This window comes from Schistocerca americana, chromosome X (genome assembly GCF_021461395.2).
Source record: "Schistocerca americana isolate TAMUIC-IGC-003095 chromosome X, iqSchAmer2.1, whole genome shotgun sequence".
Classification (NCBI taxonomy): domain Eukaryota; kingdom Metazoa; phylum Arthropoda; class Insecta; order Orthoptera; family Acrididae; genus Schistocerca; species Schistocerca americana.
The window spans coordinates 587,328,637-587,353,716 of record NC_060130.1 but is presented as its reverse complement, the minus strand read 5'-3'; the positions used below and the strand labels follow the sequence as shown (position 1 = coordinate 587,353,716).

Here is a 25,080-nt window from a genome sequence, read left to right as displayed (position 1 = left end):
AGTTCTTTTAAGGACCAAGGACCTAGATGTTTTGGAACCAGTACTAGAATTTTACAGATTAACATAGAGCGTATAAGCAGATCTAAATGCCTATATTTATCAAAAGTGCCTGCAAAATAATGTTGACGTGATTGCTATCCAAGAAACACCTGTAAATGATAAAGACCGACTTTAGACAAGAAGTAAAATACCAGGATACGATCTCCTTGGCGCAATATACCATCCACCCTAGGAGATTGCCACATGCGTATGCACCACAATAGAGAATGCTTTCTTAATCTCAACAGGAACCTCTAACGATATCCACAGAGTTGTTATAAAAAATGGAGATTTACATATTATAAACATCTACAAATCTCCAGCAGTCCAGTGGCCACTTCAGGTCCTTCACACACAACCCCACCCAGCTATTTACATGGGTGATTTCAACAGCCATCATGAGCAATGGAAGTACAACTCCAATAATCTCATGGAAGAGCTATAATTTCATGGGCTGAAACACAATCTCACCCTTATTTTTGATGCCAAGGACTGATCTACATTTAGGCCAGTTGCGTGGAGGAAAGAGCACAATTGGGACCTATATGTTTTGTATCTTCAGACGATAACCTCCAACCCCTAGCATCCACATGCAGAGTTCTGTCTAACTTCCCACACAGTCAGCACCGGCCAGTAATAATGGAAGCTGTCCTGCATATCCCACTAGTAAATTCTATTCCTCTCGCACACTGTAACTTTCAGAAAGCAAACTGGTCAGACTTCTTTAAAAACCTTGGTAAGATCTTGGGATGGATTCCTCCCCCTGAACAGTAACTACAGATAATTTGTGGGTGCAGTATTAAGCATAGCAAGAAAGTTTATTCCCAGAGAATACATTTGTGGATGGTCTGAGGTCAGTGAGAAATTGTCTTGAGGACTTTAGCAAACAAACTGCTGCATGGTCTTGATGCCATGTGCTACCAGAAATGGCTGCACACTGATGAAAAACTTGATGTCAATCAATTGAGCAGTAAAACCTGGCCTCTGTTATGTAATTTGGTAGGTAGAAACCAAACAAAATGCAACAATCACCTCATAAGACTGAATACAGTTGATGCATGCGTCATCTCAACATCTAAATCATCAGTTTTCTGACCTTGTGTCATACAAGTGAAATGAGAACCATGATGGCAGAATCTTGACATCATACCTATATTCAATGGCTTTTCAAGGCATTAAATCACATAAATCTCCAGGTTTTTTTGGTATACACCTGGAATTTTTTCTGCGTGATGGCAAACATGCTAAAACATGAGGAATCCAGTTTTTCTCCAACATTTGCAAACAGGATCCATTCCATGACTTATGAAACAGACGAAGATCATTGATTTCTTAAAACCAGGTAAATGCAACAGCATCCTATTGCCCTTCAGAGTATAATGTACAAATTACTTCAGAGGCTACTGTATAAGAGAATACTTATCGAGATACTTCAAAAGATCCCTGTTAAACATGCTGGATTCTGATTAAACTGTAGTTGTATGGATAAAGTACATTGACTGACAACCTACATAGAAGCTGGATTCGAGGAACAACTAAAGACTTCTGCTGTATTTATTGATCTGTCTGCAGCTTGTGATGCTGTGTGGAGGCATGGTGTTGTCCATCAGTTGTTCTATGTAGAATGAGATTTTCACTCTGCAGCGGAGTGTGCGCTGATATGAAACTTCCTGGCAGATTAAAACTGTGTGCCCGACCGAGACTCGAACTCGGGACCTTTGCCTTTCGCGGGCAAGTGCTCTACCAACTGAGCTACCGAAGCACGACTCACGCCCGGTACTCACAGCTTGGTAGAGCACTTGCCCGCGAAAGGCAAAGGTCCCGAGTTCGAGTCTCGGTCGGGCACACAGTTTTAATCTGCCAGGAAGTTTCATATCAGCGCACACTCCGCTGCAGAGTGAAAATCTCATTCTGGAAACATCCCCCAGGCTGTGGCTAAGCCATGTCTCCGCAATATCCTTTCTTTCAGGAGTGCTAGTTCTGCTAGGTTCGCAGGAGAGCTTCTGTAAAGTTTGGAAGGTAGGAGACGAGGTACTGGCAGAAGTAAAGCTGTGAGTACCGGGCGTGAGTCGTGCTTCGGTAGCTCGTTGGTAGAGCACTTGCCCGCGAAAGGCAAAGGTCCCGAGTTCGAGTCTCGGTCAGGCACACAGTTTTAATCTGTCAGGAAGTTTCAGTTGTTCTATGTAATACCCTGCAAAAGAATAGCACAACTTCTGAACAATGTGTTGATTGACAGAGTGTTTAAAGTAATTACAGGCAATACCGTAGTTAGCAGAAGACCCTAAAAAATGGCCTACCTATAGGCTCAAATATAGTGCTGCTACTATTTAGCTTTTACACTGAAGCACCAAAGAAACTTGCGTAGGCACACATATTCAAATACATTGATATGTAAACAGGCAGAATGTGGTGCTGTGGTCAGCAACACCTTAATAAGACAACAAGTGTCTGGCGTAGTTGTTAGATCAGTTACTGCTGCTACAATGGCAGGTTATCAAGATCTAAGTGAGGAGTTTGAATGGGGTGTTATAGTCGGCGCACGAGTGGTGGGACACAGCATCTCAGAGTTAACGATGAAGTGGGGATTATCCTGTATGACCATTCCACAAGTGTACCATGAAAATCAGGAATCCGATAAAACATCAAATCTCCGACATAGCTGCAGCTGAAAAAAGATCCTGCAAGAACGGGACCAATGACAACTGAAGAGAGTTGTTCATTGTGACAGAAGTGCAACCCTATCACAAATTGCTGCATATCTCAATGGTGGGCCATCAACAAGTGTCATTGCGTGAATCATCCAATGAAACACCATGAATATGGGCTTTTGGAGCCTAAGGGACATTCGTGTACCTTGATGACTGCATGACACACAGCTTTATGCCTCACCTGTGACCATCATCGCTGACAAGCTGTTAATGACTGGAAATATGTTGCCTGTTCGGATGAGTCTAGTTTCGAATTGTATTGAGTGGATGGACATGTACTGGTATGGAGACAACTTCATGAATCCATGGACCCTGCGTGCCACCAGGGGACTGTTCAAGATGATGGATGTTCTGTAATGGTATGGAGTGTGCGCAGTTGGAGTGATATGGGACCCCTGATATGTCTAGATATGACTGTGACAGGTGGCACATACGTAAGCATCCTGTCTAATCATCTGCATCCATTCATGTCCATTGTGCATTCCAATGGACTTAGGCAATTCCAGAAAGACAGTGCAATATCCCACATGTCCAGAATTGCTACAGAGTGGCCCCAGGAGCACTCTTCTTAGTTTAAACACTTCCACTGGCTATCAAGCTCCTCAGACATGGACATTATTGAGCATATCTGGGATGCCTTGCAAAGTGCTGTTCAGAAGAGATCTCCACCCCTTCATACTCTTGCAGATTTATGGACAGCCCTGCAGGATTCATGGTGTCAATTCCCTCCAGCACTACTTCAGACATTGGTTGAGTCCATGCCATGTCATGTTGCAGCATTTCTGCATGCTCGCGGGTGCCCTACACGATATTAAGGCAGGTGTATAGTTTCTTTGGCTCCTCAGTGTATATTGAAGATACGCTGGCCACTCAGTCCAGGAAGTTTGGTTGTGCCTCACTGAAGATATATTAACAAAAGACCGAAGTGTAATGGGACAATATTTTTGTAAACGGGGAACCTCAGCTAAACCCTAATAAAACTGAATCCACTTGGCTTCCATCTGAGCAACACCCTAGCCAACCTTGAACTAGATATACTTTTCGAGGGTAATTGCCTGGTCCATAATTAATATCTGTAGTACCTTGGAGTTTTACTTGGCAGAAAGCTGTCATGTAAACAACATCTAGCAAAGACAGAGCTAAATTTATGTCGAGAAATGACAAAAATTATTTGATACAACATGGGGTCCTGCAGCTTTGACCTTATGATCATGTGCTCCTGGCCCTGTCTACTCAGCAGCAGACTATTACAGCCCGGACTGGATAAACAGCAACCACATGAGACTGATAGATAGGCATCTAAATCAAACAATGCAGATTGTTACTGACACAATCGTGTCCACTCCAGTATTCTGGCTATCTGCTGTGAGCCACATTCAATCACCTAACCTGGAAAGAAATAATATCCTTCTGAAGGAACTTAAGAAAATGTGCAAGAACCAGCAGCTGCCAATTAAGGAGGACTTTCTGCACCAGGTGCCCCCTCTCAGAACTGTAAGGAACCTGGTAGGCTATAACTTCAATCTCCATGAAACTCGGATGGAAGAATGCCATAAAATACTCTGCCAGTCTTCCATACCTTTCTTGAAGCCAACAACAAACCATGGGAACTTCATCAGCCCTGGAGGACATGAAGTACACTCAGAATATCCGAACTAACCATGTCGGATGCGGTGACCTTCTGTACAGATATGGAAAGACTATCAGTGCAGAGTGCACCTGTGGCTTCCCAAAAAAGACTGTCAGACATTTTGTCGATGAGTGTCCTCAAAATTTGGACCCTGGATACCATCTGTAGTTCTTGGACACTTCGTCTAATGTAATAAATAATATGTCTAAGTTTGTAAATTGTGTACGTATTTTATTTGTATTTCAGAAGTGATGTGTAATTGCCATATGATGATTAATAATAATATAATAATCCCCGTGGACGCCCGGGAAAAGAATAAGCCTCTGGTATGTTCTGCCAGTCGTAAAAGGCAACGAAAAGAACAAACCACTAATAGGGCTAACCCCCCTTTTAGTGTGATTAGTTGGTTCAGGATAGAACTAAAGAAGCCTCAGACAAGCGCCATCATGGTCGGGTACGACGCTTGAACCCTATGCCCGCCCACAATGGTAACGACACTGCTAGCCAACTGGAAAATGATTTAAATCCAAATAGAGGTGTTTTGCAGGATATGCTTCCTGCGACCACCCTAGAAGGAAAACAAAGACAGAGGATGAGATGGTCAGATGAAGTTAATCGACACCTCATGTTCTGTTATTACCAAGCAACAAACCTAGGAACCAACACAACTGGATACTGATCACAAGTATACACAACATTTATTACCAGATACCCAGAATTAAAATTTTTAACAGAACAACGACTAGCTGATCAGATCTGTGTAATAATCAAAAATAACAGGATACCCCAGTCAGAATTAGAAAACATCAAACAAGTACAACAGATACTGGAACAAAATAATGTGCAATCAGAAGAAGAAGAAAATACAGTAATGGACTCAAACATCCCAGAGCAAACAAACAAAGAACAACACCCATCAATTAAACAATCAGAAGAAAATGAAATCTTAAGACAGCCACCAGAACAAGCACAAGTAGAACGCGAAGTAACACACATGTTAGATATAGAAGAAAAATTTCAGCTGACATTTATAGAATACAAAGACACAAATACAGACATTAGACCATTCTTGCATAGACCGCAAAATAACCCACAAGTCGAAACAACAATAAAAACTATCAACACAATCATACACAACAAAATAAATGAAAACACAACTATGGAAGAGTTACAACTACTGGTTAAATAGGAGCACTCACTACAATAAATATACACACTAGGCAGAGATCAGAACCAACCAACACACAGAAGAAACCCACAAAACCAGCATGGCAACACAGGCTACAGATCAGAATAGAAAAACTGAGAAAAGACACCGGACAGCTAACACAATTTATAAGAAATGAAATGTCAGAAAAAAAACGAAAAAGGTTAGGTAAAATCTCACAACAAGAAGTGATAGAGCAATTAGATTAAAAGAAGCAGAAATTACAGGCATTGGCCAAACGACTTAGAAGATACAAAAAAAGTGAAAATAGAAGGAAACAAAACCAAACATTCAACACAAACCAAAAGAGATTTTACCAAACAATAGATAACACACACATTAAAATAGACAATCCACCGAACATAACAGACATGGAACACTTCTGGAGCAACATATGGTCAAACCCGGTACAACATAACAGGCATGCACGGTGGATACAAGCAGAAACAGACACATACAAGATGATACCACTAATGCCTGAAGTGATAATTTTGCAACATGAAGTCACCCAAGCAATTAATTCTACTCACCATTGGAAAGCCCCTGGAAAAGATAAAATAGCAAATTTCTGGCTAAAGAAGTCCACCTCAACACATTCACATCTAACTAAATTATTTAACAGTTACATTGCAAACCCATACACATTCCCTGATACACTTACACATAGAATAACTTATCTGAAACCTAAAGATCGAGCAGACGCAGCAAACCCAGCTAAATATCGCCCCATAACATGCCTACCAACAATATACAAAATATTAACTTTGGTCACTACACAGAAATTAATGACACATACAACACAGAACAAAATTATAAATGAAGAACAAAAAGGCTGTTGCAAAGGAGCACGAGGGTGTAAAGAGCAACTGATAATAGATGCAGAGTGACATATCAAGCTAAAACTAAACAAAGGTCGCTACACTACGCATACATTGATTACCAAAAAGCTTTTGATAGTGTACCCCACTCATGGTTACTACAAATATTGGAAATATACAAAGTAGATCCTAAATTGATACAGTTTCTAAACATAGTAATGAAAAATTGGAAAACCACACTTAATATCCAAACAAATTCAAATAATATCACATCACAGCCAATACAGATTAAGCGTGGAATATACCAAGGAGACTCATTAAGTCTTTTCTGGTTCTGTCTTGCTCTGAACCCACTATCCAACATGCTAAATAATACAAATTATGGATACAATATTACTGGAACATACCCACACAAAATCACACATTTGCTATACATGGATGATCTAAAACTACTGGCAGCAACAAATGAACAACTCAACCAATTACTAAAGATAACAGAAGTATTCAGCAATGATATAAATATGGCTTTTGGAACAGACAAATGTAAGAAAAATAGCATAGTCAAGGGAAAAGACACTAAACAAGAAGATTACATATTGGATAACCACATCGACTGCATAGAAGCGATGGGAAAAACAGATGCCTATAAACATCTAGGATACAGACAAAAAATAGGAATAGGTAATACAAATATTAAAGAAGAACTAAAAGAAAAATGTAGACAAAGACTAACAAAAATACTGAAAACAGAATTGACAGCAAGAAACAAGAAAAAAGCTATAAATACTTATGCTATACCAATATTGACCTACTCATTTGGAGTAGTGAAATGGAGTAACACAGACCTAGAAGCACTCAATACACTTACACAATCACAATGCCACAAATATAGAATACATCACATACATTCAGCAACAGAAAGATTCACATTAAGCAGAAAGGAAGGAGGAAGGGGATTTATCGACATAAAAAACCTACATTATGGACAGGTAGACAATTTAAGAAAATTCTTTCTAGAACGAGCAGAAACTAGCAAAATACACAAAGCAATCACTCATATAAATACATCGGCTACACCACTGCAATTTCATAACCACTTCTACAACCCTTTAGATCACATAACATCAACAGATACGAAGAAAGTAAATTGGAAAAAGAAAACACTGCATGGCAAGCACCAGTATCATCTAACACAGCCACACATCGATCAAGACGCATCCAACACATTGCTAAGAAAAGGCAATATATACAGTGAGACGGAAGGATTCACGATTGCAATACAGGATCAAACAATAAACACCAGATATTACAGTAAGCATATTATTAAAGATCCCAATACCACAACAGATAAATGCAGACTTTGCAAACAACAAATAGAAACAGTAGATCACATCACAAGCAGGTGTACAATACTAGCAAATACAGAATACCCCAGAAGACATGACAATGTAGCAAAAATAATACATCAACAGCTTGCCTAACAACATAAACTTATAAAACAACACGTTCCCACATACAAGTATGCACCACAAAATGTACTGGAGAATGATGAATACAAATTATACTGGAACAGAACCATTATAACAGATAAAACAACACCACATAACAAACCTGACATCATACTCACCAATAAAAAGAAGAAATTAACACAACTAATCAAAATATCCATACCCAATACAACAAATATACAAAAGAAAACAGGAGAAAAAATTGAAAAATACATCCAACTGGCTGAGGAAGTCAAGGACATGTGGCATCAGGATAAAGTTGACATTATACCAATTATACTATCAACTACAGGAGTCATACCACACAATATCCACCTGTACATCAATGCAATACAGCTACATCCAAACTTATATATACAACTACAGAAATCCGTAATTATTGATACATGTTCAATTACCCGAAAGTTCCTAAATGCAATATAACATATACCGTACAGTTAAAAGGAAGTGACGCTTGATCAAGGTCCGCGTCACTTTCCACTTTTAACCAGACTTAACGTCTGAGAAAGTAAAGAAATGAGAATAATAATAATAAGATGATGATGATGATGATGATGATGTGCACAAATGAAACTTACACTTTTAGTTATGTATTATTGTCAACTGTGTTCAGTTTTTACACTTGTTGCTGGATAATGACAAAACTTTTGTGATGTTAAATGTTCTTCTGTACTGTACATGGAAGGATCTAGTGATCAATAGTTTACTATCAGTGAACTAGGTCAAAGAGAGAGACGGAATGAAAATTAGACACAATTGTTTTAAATTTTGGCACAAGTACACCTACCATTATATATTTTTGCTAGAATACTGCTTTCATGCTCTGTACACACAGAGTACGAGGGTAATCCAAAAAGTAAGGTCTACAATTTTTTAAAAGTACAGAACTCTGTTTGTGTGGCAGTTGGTCACACTGTTATGAAGAGTGCTTCACGCACTGTGTGTAAACACGCAAACGCTGCGCTGAGGCCGTTGAGAATGGAGCTCCCATTGGGTGTTACTGCCAAGTGCGAATTGTGTACAGTTATTCGGTTTTCGAGTGCAAAGGTCACTGCGCCGATTGAAATCCATCGCCAATTGACGGAAGTGTATGGTGAGTCATGCATGGATATCAAAAATGTTCGTAAGTGGTGTAGAGTGTTAGCAGCTGGTTGGACCGAAATTCATGACGAACAAAGGAGCGGGAGACTGTCAATTGTTTGTCGACTTAATGCCCACTGGGACCATAATTAATGCTGACAGGTACTGTGAGACTCTGAAAAAACTCGAACGGGCAATTCAGAACTGGAGAAGAGGAATGTTGAGCAAGGGCGTTCACATTCTCCATGACAACGCTCTTTCACACATCGCTTGGCAAACCGTTGCTCTCCTGCAACAGTTTCAGTGGGACTTAATCACCCACCCACCCACCCTATAGTCCTGACTTGGCGCCCACTGACTACCACCTGTTCCCTAAGTTAAAAGAACATTTGGCTGGAACGCGATTCAGCTCCGACGACGAGGTGAAAGAAGATGGTTGTAACTTCCTGAACAGCATGGTGGTGAGCTGGAATGCAATGGCATACAAAAACTGCCCAGCGTCTCCAAAAATGCATCAACAGAAATGGTGATTACGTCGAAAAATAGCTAAATGTTTAGCTGTAAACTGATGTAAACCATTGTAGAAATAAACAGGTCTACGTATTTATAAAAAAAATAGGAGACCTTACTTTTGGGATTACCTGCATACATTTAGTTTTCAAGATGTGTATGTCCACAGTCAAACTACCATACTTTTTGAACAATATAAAAATGCATTTTGAATAAAAAGTCTCTCCATAACAATATCATGGGAAACACACAAGGTCTTGAGGTTACATCTGTTTTTCATGAATTTATATCATCTTCCATTTGAGCACTACACCAATCATAGGTTAAAGAAAATTTCTTGACCAGTGTGTAACTAGATTTGAGACTCACATAATGCAGGATGTCATTCTGGACAACTTGTCATTCATATACATTGTTTTAATGGTTATAAGTGCACATATTTTTATATGTGGTACCTTCATATGTTCAAAAATCAGTGTGTCGGTTGTTTTTCTCTACTCAAACAGTATTTCCACAAACGCATCACATAATTTACTACCTGATGTTTTCTGCACAGTCATAACTGTATACCTGTCAATATAAACTAACCATTTTGCAGCCATGCCTCAACACCTGGTCTGTTGCTCAGAGGAAGATAAGCATTAATGGTTTGCTCTTGCCACATGTACTCTGAGATAATAACCAACCTGAAAACATATTTCTCCCAGTAGCTATAATTATTATGCTGCAAAAGAAGTAAATATTGATTTAATGTTGCTCAGTACGCAATCCTCAGTAGAAATATTTGCACTTACAGTCATTACACCCTGTATGTGAAAGACTTGGAGTATTTCTCATGGAAACAACATATTGCCAGTAGCACTGAAAATACATTTAGCAATTTTGGAGATCATATTAGTCGTTACCTCATAACTTTCAAAGATAGGGTTACCTATTATGAAGTGTAAGTGGAAAAAACAAGAAACTTCGCAATTATCCAGTCATATCTTGAAAACTTTTGAGCTTCCTGCAGAGGTTGAGAGCCGGATGTAATCATAGGCAAAAATTTAATATTGAGCTTGTTACTTAGTGTGAAGAGAGAGAGAGAGAGAGAGAGAGAGAGAGAGAGAGAGTGTGAGTGAGTAATATTTGATATTAGAATGATAAGACAGAGTTGAAGTTACTACTCTACAATGACTTGAAATTTACAGATGTACACAGGGCATTCTAAACTGAATTGCAGGCGTACTTAGCCATTCAAAAATGGTACAAATTCTTTGTGTGTGTGTGTGTGTGTGTGTGTGTGTGTTTGTGTGTGTGTGTGTGTGTGTGTGTGTGTGTGTAGTACTACTATAGAATGCCGAAAGACATAAGTGCTCATAATAAGCAGCACAGCACAATGTGACAAGCAGTTGCCCTGAGTCACATGTTGAGTACAATGAATAATGATTATCTTTGCATTAAACTGTGTGGCCATTTTAGGAAGTGGCATTAATGTGGTATTATACAATTCATTGTCACAAAGATTCTCAAACAGTGTTGACATATGGGAAACAACTAGTCAGGTTTCTGAGATGTATGAAAGTTGCACTTAACCTTGGAGGTAAAAATCACTGCCCACGGCATTATTATGACATGGGATCCAGTCAGGGAAGAAGGACAAGTGAAGAAAGACAAAACTGTTGGATATACATGACACTATAACATAGTGTACGTGTGAAGTTGAGGGTATGCGGTTCATGGACAGCCTCACTGTATGCGAGGTTGTATTCTGATAACTCTTTCTTTGCAAAATTAAAGAGGATTTAAGTGAAAATAGACTGCACAAGATGATAGGTGTCAAGCTGCGATCGACCCTCTATGACAGTGGCATTAGTAAAAAGGATGCCAGGGAGACTACATCAGTCACACTTACAAGCCCATTACAGTATTCAACTTTTATTAGGATGGTTCCATTGAAATCTGTATGATCAAAATTGTTGTAATTGAGATTTCAATTGAAGCTCTTTATCAGAACTATGTTTTCAGAAAATATGGCAGTTCTCAAGTGTGTGTAGCAGTAAATATTCTAGATTACCACATTTTGAGGCATTTTTAGTTTTTGTAAATTTTTTGGGGCTTTGCTTACCTTCGTTTATCATTTTGAGCATTACAACACAAATGCAGCAAGTTCAGGAACATGGACAGCATTTCAGTGGTTCATTTGCATTACATGCACTAAATTCTTATGTTTTAACATTTTTGAGACTGAGGAGTTCAGCATATAACTCCCATGTTCTTGACTAGTCTTCTTTGTATATGTGTTATATTTATTACACATACTTTCTATTTTGAGGAAGATGAAAAATAATTTCAGAAGTCTGCAACAATGTAAGGTAAGTTTCAATTAAAACATTTCCAAGTCCTTACTCAGTCTTCTCAAAACCACAACAAAGAATTAATAAGTAACATTTATCTATTTATAGCTGGATTGCTATGGAAATCAATTCACAAATAATTCTGATGGTAAGCAGTTGGTGTGTGCGCTGTATAAACGTAGTGAGAATATTTGATATGATTGGAGAGGAACAAAACAGTACAGTGCCCAGTCATTTAAAGATTTTTGGGATATTAATTTTCTTCCACATACCTGAAAAAGAATTTCATACTGAAAAATCCATAGGTCAGCTTTGCTACACTGTGGCTAGTTCGCCAGACCAAAATGTATTTTTAAAGTGAATGTTCATAAAAACAAAATATTTCCCTGCCATGATCTCCTGTGGTGCAACACATGTTGCTCTCACAGATCTTCATGTTCATATTCATGCCATCACATGAACTGCAACATTTGTGGCACTCTGCTTTAGAAAATGGTAGAGATGGATCACTTTTGTTGCTGCTGTTAAGCAGCTGGAGTTGTGTTGACAGCTCGACAGGAAGCCCAGCTGGACGCAACACCTGGATGCAGTGAACCAGAGCAACCTTGCTACGATATGCCCATAGCTAGGTGAAAGGGATTTGTGGCAGTGAAACGCACATTTTTGTTATAATCGTGATTGTACGTTCATGAGCCTCATTCATTTTAATGAGATTTAAGGCCAGTACAAAAAAGAGACGACTCGCGGCAATTATTAAAATAACGACGTAAATAAAGAAAGTGAAAGCTGGCGCATGTATCATCTCGCGCTCTTCTTTTTCGTGTCTGCTGTGGACTGTCCGAGAAAGTGAACGCTGGCCACGTGCTCTGAGCCGACGGGAGGAGCAGTTTCTTTTACGTCCTGTCTCCTGCACCGGCCTATTAATACAGCTGCGTGTTACAACACCTGGTTGCTGCGTGAGTTCCCGCAGAAGTTTTATTACTTGCGAAATGTCAGTGGCATTGGCAACGAGATTGTGGGCCGCGATAAAGCAGCGCCGGCGGCGGCTGGCTAGCATGGACGGCTCGCGCTGTTTGTTTATTTGAGTGATGGCTGAGCCCCACGGCGCGACGGGAGGCGCTGGTGACGAGCGATGGGCGGGCAGATGCGGTGCACAGGAAGCTGTAGGAATGCGCGCGCAAACAAGCCCGCTAAGCAGATTATGAGCGCCCTGCTAATTGTTCGTCCTTCTGGTTGCTAGCCGCCGGTGGCACCACCTGTGTCGGTCGCCGAGCTCGGTGCAGTGCAGTTCAGTGAAAGCGTACCAATGGCGTTCTGAGTTAAGGAGATTTCAGTATTAGTATTTGACTCGGTGGGTAAATGCCGCACTACAAATCTAAAGGTGCGCTCTGCGTTCCCCAGCTGCTCCTAGGAAATTGTTTTTTGGACTCGTAAACCTCCGACAATGCTTCGTTAATGGGGAAAAACGCTAAGTTGCATCGTCGTTCAGATTACACGTTAAACTATCGGTCCCGCTGTAACTAGCCGGATGAGTCAGATCGGAGGTCGTAGGAAAACAGTAGCATACTACGTCCAAGCCAGCCTTTTCGTTGACAACAGCTTCATTTGCTCATCTGTATTAGAAAGGAAAGGGGTACAGTTATTGATTACTGCGCCTATCTCTAATAGTGCCATGACCGGATCCTGTGGGCTGAATAGGGACACAGTTGACTAATAATGAGAGGAAGGCTCATTTTCTCAATAGTCACGTAATGGAGCCCAAGTTGATGCTGTGTTTCTTCACTCCCAGAAAGCTTGCGATACAGTTCTGTATTGCCGCCACTGGATTGAAGACGCCCTGGAAAACAGAGCTTACTTCATCATCAATAGGATGACTTCATCAGAAGCAAAAATAGTGTCGGGCGTACCGCAAGGAATTGTGATAACTTGGTACACAATGTTGTACTGTAATTCTTTGAGGCTGTTGAAGGACGGCGCAGTTGTACACAGGAATGTTGCAAAATGCAGGAAGGCCTGTCTACAGATGGTAACTGAGTTAAAAGATTGGCACCGGCACCGAGCGAGGTGGCGCAGTGGTTAGCACACTGGACTCGCATTCGGGAGGACGACGGTTCAATCCCGTCTCCGGCCATCCTGATTTAGGTTTTCCGTGATTTCCCTAAATCGCTTCAGGCAAATGCCGGGATGGTTCCTTTGAAAGGGCACGGCTGACTTCCTTCCCCATCCTTCCCTTATCCGAGCTTGCGCTCCGTCTCTAATGACCTCGTTGTCGACGGGACGTTAAACACTAATCTCCTCCTCCTCCTTGGCACCGGCATTTGACAGTCATACAACGAAACGAGAAATAATTCATGTAAACTACAAAGAGACTTCGTATCTACTGACTACACCTGTGTGTATCTACTACTGGTATCGGTCACAGCGGAAAAGTCTAAGCGTATTCTTCCAAAAAGATTATGGAGAATGACCTTACAAAACTCATTGCCAGGAACGCAGATGCCGGACGGACAGTCATTCGAAGAATTATGACAGAGGATAGTTAACTTAAACTGTTCTGACAGATGTCGGGATAATTCCTTCGAGGAGGTCGCGATGGATTTCCTTCCCCAATCTGAGCTTGTGCTCCATCTGCAGTAGCCTCGTCTTCAACTAGGTGTTACGAAACCATCGTCCAGCCTATTCTTGAGAACTTCCACCAGTCCAGATCCGTAATAAAGTTATGTTACCGGGAAAGATAGAAAAGATACAGAGGAGAGCCGCAGGATACGCCGTGGTTTAATTTAGTTAACGCCAATTACTGACCTTACAAGCAAGACATTGTACATCGTAAAAAGATCGTTATGAGAATGCCGCAAGCACACTTTAAAGTCAGAGAAATATTAGTTACTGCCACGTACATGTTTCATGACGACGATGAAGTTTGCAATCAGAGATGCAAGCTAATCTTCTGCTCAAAATCCGAGAATGGATTAGGAAGGTCGTAAACTTTAGATACTGGCATACAGTACCTTTCTCCACGTACTGAACAGTGGCTTGCACGGTACGGATGAAAAAGTAAAGTTAACGAACTGTAATTTGAAATAGACTTATAGGATGCCGTATTGCCTTCGTGGTTCTTGAAACGGCCACCAGTAATTAAGTCAGCTCTAGAATTTGTGCGATATTCGACATGCTGCTATGGAACATTGATAGATCTGTTGAAAAGCCGTACTCTACTTTAGCTTCAAGCCATATTCTCATTGAAATAACATATTTGAAATCGAGGTACAGGTGTTTGGCATTGCACGACGGATTAAACGAAAACATTGAAACAATTCAGAGGCGTGATGCTAGACTTGTTACCGGTAGGTTCGATTAACAAGCGAGTATGACGGGGGTGTGTCGTGAACTCAAATTGGAATCTTTGGAGGAAAGACGACGATCTTCTCGTGAAACATTATTGAGAAAATTTAAAGAACTGTCATTTGAAGTAGACTGCAGAACGATTTTAGTGCCGCCAAAGTACACTGATCATCATAAAGAGAGCTGCACCTAGTAGCCGTCCGATCCACTGCAAACTGGGTGGGCATGTTGCACACTGTCAGCTATGCTAATGATTGCTTTTGCACGGTCGGCCACGCAAGCGAGGAGCGTGAGTGGAGTCGTGATGATGTGCACATAGGTTGATAAAGAGGGCCCCCCAAAAGGCGGTGCCGGCCAGTAAGACAGCAGGTAGCGTCACTAGAACTTCACCTGCACTTTCACTGTGCTCAGGTGACAAGTACAGCAGCGGGTTGCCCAGCTAGACGAGTCTGAGAGGGGCCGCATCATGGGGCTGCAGGAGATTGAGTGGTCCTATCGACATATTGTGGGCGTCACTGGTCGTACGGACACCACCATTGCCCATTGTTAGCGGCAATGGATACAAGAAGGCACACATGGACGACATGCAGGATCTGGAAGTGCGACACGACCACAATTAGGGATGGCCGACGGATTGTCCACCACGTGTGAACAGATCCATCGGCAACTATAGGGCCCATGCATCGGGCTGACCTGCCTTTTCTGCGACATCCCTTAAGTGCTAGTACCATCGGCAGGCGGTTGCATGACACAGGGCTTGTAGCACGTTGGCCTTTACAATGCCTTCCACACGCATCCTCGCAGCGTCATGCCCTGTTCGCCTGGTGTCAACAATGGCGGGCATGGGGTCCTGCAGACTGGCGGCGGGTCATCTTTAGTGACGAGTCCCGCTTCTGCCTTGTAGGTGATGATTACAGGGTCCATGTCTAGAGGCGCCGTGGAGAGCGCCACGAAGAGCGGTTTGTCGTCGCCCGTCAAAAGCCCCGCCAACCTGGTGTGTTAGTGTGGGAGCGATATTATGTGGTACTTGCTCACCGTTAGTGTTCCTAAAGAGCTCCGTGACAGCCGCACGGTACGTGGAGGTGGCCTTGCAACCGTTGGCTATGCCATTCACGAACGCCCATCCATGCCTTGTTTGAGAAGAACAATGCTCGTCTTCATACCGCTGCCACATCCCGAGCATGCCTTGCAGCTATGGAGCCTCTGCCATGGCCAGTCGCATCACCTGATCTCTCCACGATTGAGAATGTGTAGGGTGCCATGGAACACGCAATCAGGGCTTCGTCTCCACCTACCAATATGTGAGAACTGCGCAGCATGGGACGGAGTATCACAGGACTACATGCGACACCTGTACAACACTATGCCGCGACATCTGGGCGCTTGTATTCACAACCACGAGGGCCCAACGCCATACTAACACGTACATTTTATGAGTGCGTGGTGCAATAAATGTTGCCTCTTCAAAGTTGAAAGTTTAATCATTTCATATGTATGGTACCATCTTTCTGCCTGCCAACAATGAAATCCGCATTGTCCTTCTAAATACGGCACTTTTTACGACGATCAGTGTATATTTTACCTAAGGACCACGAAGAGGGGTTAGCTGTCTTACTGAGACATGTAGACAGTCGTTTTTCCCTCGCTGTATTTGCGTGTGGAACAGGAAAAAAATTGGTGCAAGGTACTCTCAGTGCGGTGGCTTGCGGAGTATGTATGTAAATGTAGATCCCGAACGGCGTTATTGGATACAACAGGTAACCACCATGTGGGAATAAATCTGACAGTGCCATTAATGGTCATTATAGTCTAATAGAGACGTACATACATATTAGTTGTATGCGCGTTGCTTTCCCGTGCTTGGTCACAATATTAAACAGCTGAGTACACAAGTGAAATTGCAGCATTGCCTAGCGTATCTGCATTGGCTCCTCAGCTGCTTCTGGCTATTTTTTCGGGTAGATTTACTCTTGACTCAAGCTTCTTTAACAAATACGTGCAGCGCTGCTTAAATGACAGTGTCCGATCGATGGTGACACCCAGATACTTCTGGACCTATGTATGATAAACTTCGACCCCCGTCAAATAACATGTGTAACTTCCTGCTTGCCTCTTTATTAAGGACATCAAACGCTGTTACTTCTGTTTTACTTAAGTTTGGTTGGAGTCTCTGTTTGCAAAAGTACTCATTGAGTTTCGTGAGGTTGCTTGAGAGCGTACTTTCACAGTACTTGATGTCTATTCTGACATTGATGCCAGATCATCTGCATACTCGATTTCATTAGCTGGAATGCCGTGGACGTACAATTTTAAATAGTACGTGAGCCAGGACTCATCCTTGAGGTAGACCATTGTTTGGGGTTCTGCATCTGCAAATTTTTCAATTAAAAAAAAAAAACTGAAAACCTTCAGTCATACAGCATGTTATTGAGTAAACTTGCTAGCTACCGATATGGAATTAGTCAAAAACCAGGAGTATCAACTCTTCTCTCCATACTGTATCGTAAGCTGCCGTCAGATCGACGAAAGATGTAGCCGCTTTGAGGTCTCTTAGAAATCGGGAGTTAACCAGCCAATGTTATGAGCTTGATGGGAGCAACCCCGATTTTTTTAAAGCCACCGTGATCGGCTGGGATTAGTCTATCGATTGCCTTTTGGATGCGATTGAGAATTAGCTTCTCCAGTAATTTGTGTGTTATGCTGAGAGTAGGAATATAGGCTGATAGTCGCTGTACTAGTTTGTTCTTTGCTTGGCTTCAAAACTGCGAATTTCGTAAACATCTTTGTTAGTATTCAGGTTTGTGATATTTGCTTCAATTCTAGGAGCCGTTGTTTCATCTTGGGCCTGCAGGTTTAAGTAACTCCGGACACACTCCACCAAGTTCAGCATTGTATTTGTCTTTCGAAAGCCCAGAACTACAGTGGTTTCATGTACATCAGAGTCACGTGCATACTGAGGGTGAGGCTCAAACAAGATGTCTTTGCGTGTAACTGTTTTTTCATGGTTTGTGTTATCCACGGTTGGCATGCGTAAAATTCAATCCAGCTGTGGTCTTCTGCAATTTCTCTCTTCTGTTCTAATTGAGAAACTCCAATAGATTTTCAGATGTTATGCCACTGTCTGATTGCTGATATTGTGTGTACAATTCGTCACATTCTTGCGTCCATCCAGGTACATACAAATGTTGAAATCCACATGTGTCAACTTATTGGACAGTAGATTTTACAGCATACGTGAATCTCTCACAATTGTGAGGGAGTGGAGAGATCCACTGGATGATGTTATCAGCTCCCTTCTCAGACTGATCCCAATCTGCACGTTAAAAGTTCACCGAGGTTGCGGGATTGAGGCAAGTGGAATGTTTATACTACACTGGATGATGAGTGGTCTATGTTGGCTGCGTGGGAATGACTTGCCAATTTTCCTTTATGTCATACTTTCGTTGCTGGACGTTGGTGACGACAGTATGCAGAGATCAGGAGCGTAATACTTTCGCCATCTGCCACAATTGAACATTCCTGGTGTTTAGCGTTGTAGATTAAGTGCAGATTGTTCACTTCCATCCAATGCCTGAGAGCGGATCGATTTTCGTCTTCTACCGCATCTTGCCACTCACGGATAGGGCTGTTTAAATCCCCAACAAGCATTACGGGTTGAGTGAAAGCTCTTATTTGGAAGGGGCGAGGGTAGCACGCTCACTGAGCTTTGTAGGTGTTAACTACCGTGACGTTGGCAAACTCAGCTGTTAAGACAAATATATCTGCTTATCTGTTCTCATAAATTACTTTAAAATCCGTATGTTGTGACTAGACGTATGTAGCTACTTTGCTCATATTAAGTTCCCAGCAAATTCTTCCAAATAAGTGCTGCTGCACAGTAACAGAGAATCTGCAATGAAACACAGTTGCTTGTAGTCCTCTTCAGGTCCAATTAGACACCGGGTACAACTCGATTAACACCGGTTACGGCTTACGAATGTGCCGTATAAACATTGAGACGATAGGAGCGCCGAACAGCCAATATCTCTCGCACCGTATTCTGGAAAATAGCGTACATGTAATAGCAAAACAGGAGACCCATTTTAAGGACAGTGCTGATCCATATACGAGAGGAAAGAAAATACCTTGATAAGACACAACGGTTATAATGTTTGGTCGTTCTTGGCTACAGAAATGCGTTTCCGCGTGTATAGGATTATTTTCTGTTGAGTATTGCACCACTAAGTCGTCCAAGAAAATTTGCCAGCTGTTTCCAAGTAATCGTTAAACGCATTACTGGACTCGTTTCTTCGCAGACACTGTTGAAACTGCTATTTAGTATCAGCCAATATGCTCTTGTAATGTTGCTTATAGCGTGCTATAAACTGTTGTTCTCAACAAAGTCGTCATGCACTAAACTACTCTCACAATTCGACACTTTGGACCATGGTCCGACGGAAAACAAGAAGTCCCGTCTGCGCGTAGTTTTGTCAGAGTGCCGGCCGACATCCTTTAATCCAAGAGTGTGCTGCTCTTACGTAGGGGAGTGACTCCCTGGTATCTTCAGTCTGATGGTTATTCGAAGACCTGTGCCTCGTATTTGGCTACACTCCAGTGCTACAAGATTACCATCTTACAGTTAATGGTTGCCGGTACGTTATTCGTGGCGTTCAAGTAGTGGGACATGGCAACACAGTATCTCGCATTCCACCATTCATGCTACCTTACAAGGACATCGTCCATTCTTTGTATTGTCTGTTCTAATTGGGCATTATATGAGACTAAAAGTATTTCATCTGCTGTTTGTGGCAGTTTCCCAGGTGTCAGGTCTCCCGTATCCTACACGTGGGAAGTTCATAATTGGTGGTGTAAATTAATAGTTTTAATATATCGCCTAAATCCATCTGTTAAAAGTATAATGTATCCTAAAGGCCCACCGTCTTCTGCGTTTTAAGTTACTCACAAAATTAGTGTTTTGAAAGCACGAAAGTTACGTACATGTAAAACCACTCGTGGGACGTGTATGTTAGAATCGCAGCTGCGAGGTGTCATGTTCGTCATAATTGTATTAAATCTATGAAAAGGTCAAACAAATTCCTTAGGAGAATGAAAAGGCAGAATGCAGGTGTTTCTTTCCTAGGTGATAAAGACGTTAAGTGATTTGACACTTCACTTAACAACTCAGCTAACAGAAATACGACGACCACAGCAAATGTAGACTTGTGTAGCCAGCAATTGACAATGGATTACAATTATTGTGATATTATTATGTGACTATATGGTCACAGATTATTTTCAGTACAACTAGTCCTTCGACGTTTTTCCTTTTCAGATTCTCGTTTGATTAGAAAGCAATGACAACGCCCCATTCCTGGAGCACCACTGCGAAACCCCATGCTTTTGTTGTAAGAGATTAGGCATCTTTATTAAATAAGATATGGTTGTGAGATTTAGCATGTTAGCCATCTGAGAATCTTCAGTGATTGTTGGATTGTCTGCTGGTATTCTTACTGACATGGCTATTTGGACCATCTTCCGATTCAAAACGTTTCATTTTCAGAAAGGGAAGATACTTTGATTAATCAGAAGATGTGTGTAAAACTTGTCTCAGAGCATAGCAAATCACATGAAAGAATGATTTTGTCACAGACTTTCCAACTGATGATTTTTGCACTTTTTTTTTCTCTTTCTCGGTTTCTGTCTGTCTGTTTTTCTTTATTTCGCTCGACCCACGTAACCTGAGGCGTTTTCCTAACAATATGTCAGCGCGTACTCTTTCTCCAGGCTCCTTCAACCGTAACGTGCTGCGATACCGTGTCAGCCGTCAAGAATAAAGGGGCGGCGCTGCACATCGTTGCTTTTGCCCCCTATCCGGTAGTTTCGTTACGGCACTTAAATGGCCAACATCAGTTGTAGCAAAATGAAGTGTGGGCAGGCAGATAGTCGGGTTCTTTGTGCCAACGTAAGTTAGCTAGCGCTCTCTCTCTCTCTCTCTCTCTCTCTCTCTCTCTCTCTCTCTCTCTCTCTCTCTCTCTCTCTCGCACACCGACGCAAGAAAAAGTACCACTGGCCATTCATAATGCTCTTCATGGTCGTGTAACAGTAAAAGAGCGCACATCATTTGTTGCAAATTTCAGGTTTCTAGAAATCTTCATTGCCCTTTATTCCCATTTTTGGATTCTAAAAGCAATATTTTCGAGTAAAGGCATATATTTTCACATCTCTATAAAATGTTTGTGTGCAGTCTTCTTCGTACTGATAGTGCCCCATTACATTACACTACACTTCAGTCATAATCTGTACAGTATTCCCTAAGAAAATATGTAGCGAGTGTTTACTTATTTCCTATGCTTATAAGTGAATTAACTGATGGTTTGTTACAGGAAAAAAGCGTTGTTCTAATAAACTGTCCCTTCTTAATGTGCTTGCTTTCAGTGCAAGAAAGGAAATAACTGCCGGATTCGTTGCAGTTGCAGAAAATCAGAACATATTGTTTCGTTCCAGAATGAGTTTAATTATTGTTACGAATGATGAAGCAGTCTTAATTCTGGCTTAGAAAATATAAGGGCAGTCAAATTGAAATTAGACAGGAAAAAAGTAAGTAAACTGTTTATTACTTCAAAGGTAATCGCCATAACTGTTAATACATGTATCCCCCTGTGAGACAAGACGGCCAATGCCTTCATGGAAAAATGTTTGCTGTTCCCTACGGAACGATAATTGTACGCGGTCGTGCACTGCTTAATTCAAAACAAATCGGCGGCAACAAATGTCTTTCTTCAGGCCTCCAAAAAGAAGATAGTCGAAAGCGGGGGGGGGGGGGGGGGGGGGGAGGGGAGGGGGGGGGGGCTGCATGGAGAATGCGTAAGGACTTCCCAGCGAAACTTTTGCAGCCTGATCGAAACACCCTTGGCAACAAGTGGGCGGGCATTATCCTACAACAGAATGTTGCCATCTATCAACATTCTTGGGCGTTTGGAGTCGGGGCGTTTCAACTAACGCACAGTGCTACGAAGGAACTTCGCGAAAATTACTCCCTAGTTCGATCACAAGTAGTCAGAAGTATGGACGCTCAAAGAAGATAACAAAAACGCTCAAAGAATCCCTGAGGAAAAAGTTATACCTAAAATTTATGGTTCAATAAGGGTGGAAGAAGACTGGAGGGTACGCTATAGCTCCGAGCTACAAGCATTATTACAAGGAAGATATGAAGTAAAATATGTCAAATGACAACGGATGCGATGACTAGGACATTTGGAGAGATTGGCGGAGAATAGAACAGAAACAGAGAATGATGATAGGTATGATCCATGATGCTAGACGGAAAGGGAGACCTAGAGGAAGATGGATTGATGATGTAATAGATCTCAACAGCATGTCAGTCCGACGGCGAAAAAGAGCTGCAAAAAACCGAGAAGTTTGGAGGAAATAATTCAGGAAGCAAAGGCTCGCCAATGACTGTAGCGCTGAAGAAGAAGAAGAAGAAGAAGAAGAAGAAGAAGAAGATTTGTGCTGTCGATTTCCTTCGGAGGAAGAGGTAGAGATGAAAAAAAACCGACAGGCTAAAACCGATACCGGTATTTTATTTCTGAATAACCGATATTTTTCAGTATTTGTGTGGTCTGTTAGAACAGTTGCTTTTTGTTACTGACAGCCGGGTAAAAAACCGAAATATCAGTTAGCCACATTGTCAGTGCTAAAAGGTTTGGTTTTTAAATAAACCTTTTTAAAAAAAACTCGTAATTTTTATTCGTAAAATTTCCATTGCTTTAAATATCAGATTATCACAGAAAATGGGAAAAGCGTTGAGTGCTATTTTCAGTGGCGTGGCGTATTGGATGGTAGGCGTGTACATGCAGTGTGCGAGACTTGCCGTATCTGGTCTCTATGGTAGTTTCTCTCTGTTGCCGTTGGGCATTATTTGTATTACTGAATCGCACCATCCCTACGCAGGAAGTATTTAACGAAGTGCAGTATCAATGAAGTACAATGTTCCATTTGTTTTAAAAGATTAAGAACCTGAGGAGCCACAACAAACTTACGACATTATATGAAGAGAAAACTTAAAAAATCATTCATAGTTTACAGTATAAATAGAAAGTAGGTAATCTGTTGCCTGTGTCTACATAGTATGCCTTTATCTGCTCGCAGCCTATGAAGACGGACAGACTAACATGAAAAACAGTGTTTTCATCCTTCAGCACTGACTATTAGTAATGCGCGAATAGTGGTATGATCCTCGATAACACGAGTTCACTGTTGGTCTTTTGTATTAGTATTCAGCCACTTACCACTTTCAGAGAAAAGAAGCGAATGGTGGACGGCCAATTTTTTTTTTATTTCCCTATTTAATTTAATATTTTGATCCGATGTATTTTGTCACTGAGGGAGTAAAAATTTTTCGGTCTTTGTTCGATTTCTACTTCAATTACAGGCAATAATAGAAATAAAAAAACGTAAAATCAGTATTTCAGAAACTGTGTTTTTTGAGCCGTTTTGACATTCAGGTTAAATTGTCGCTGAAAGAAAGAAATATAACTGAAAACTGGTTGTTTCAGCGATAACCGCCATCCATACGAAGAGGTGCACGCCTGGGTACAATCATGGTTTGTAGGCAGCTGCAAACATTTCTCACAGTGGAATAAATGTACTAACAGTTCCGGCAATTGCTTTTGAAATAATGAACAGTTTACTTACTTCATTTTGAATCTGTCTCGTTTTCACTTGATTGCCACTTATATGTCGCGCGAGCATACAACATGCCGTCGTGATGCTTCATAATAATTCAGCTGTATGACGGAACACCTAAAGGAGATACGGATGTATTAAGATCTCTTTGATCGGTAATTTTGCTCTGCAAAAGCTAATGGTTGTAAGAATTAAAGTGACACAAGTAACGCTCGAGAGTTATTAGCTCGTAGGTTTCAATGTAATGAGAGGAAGCAGTTAAGTAACGATAGTTTTCTCCAATTCACGTTTGACATTAGACGATGTTCGGTAGAGATCGGTGCGTGTGTAGTGTCTTGTGAACGGTTCTTTCCTGCTGATAGCGTTCATCAGTAAATTATTTTACAGAAGTGTTAGTTTTTTAAAAATGTATTGCAAATAAAGATATTTCTAAAAGTTATACACCAACGAATATACAAAAAAGTAGAAGAAGGTATAAGTGAAACACAATTCGGTTTTAGAAGTTCCCTCGGTACAAGAGAAGCATTGTTTGCTTTTAACATATTAGCGCAACGATGTATGGAGGTTAACCAGCCACTATATGTGTGCTTCCTGGATTATAATAAAGCATTTGACAAAGTTCGTCATGATCATCTCATAGAATTGTTAGAAAAGAAAACACTTGATAAGAAAGACATCCGCATTATATATAACCTCTACTACAATCAAACCGCAACCGTGAAGGTAGAAAATGAGTTATCGAATGATATAGAAATAAAGAGGGGTGTGAGACAAGGTTGCGTTCTCTCACCCTTATTGTTTAATATGTATTCAGAAGACATAATCCAGGCAGCTCTATCAGATGAAATAGCTGGCATTAAAGTGAATGGGCTAAACATTAACAATGTTAGGTTTGCTGATGACACTGCACTACTAGCTGGAAACCTCAAAGATCTACAATTACTTCTTGACAAAGTCGCAGAAAAAAGTGAAGAATTTGGCTTGACTCTTAACGTAAGCAAGACTAAGTTCATGGTGATATCTAAAACACACCAACAGGAAAATCTTACAATCAATAGGGAAAGAGTCGATCAAGTACGTAAATTTAAATATCTCGGAACAATTGTAAATGAGGAGATTGAAAGCTCAGAAGAAATTAAATCGAGAATAGGACAGGCCAGAAGTATCTTTAATAAGATGAAAAATGCATTCTGTTCGAGAGACATTTGTTTAAACACAAAAATGAGGTTGCTAAG

At 41.1% G+C, this 25,080-nt stretch overlaps 1 protein-coding gene across 1 annotated transcript in view; it reads left to right on the top strand.

Annotated features, from left to right (window-relative positions):
* Positions 1–25,080, top strand: part of LOC124554950 — a 645,803-nt gene that overhangs the window by 263,056 nt on the left and 357,667 nt on the right. The gene's annotated exons all lie outside the window — the stretch shown is intronic.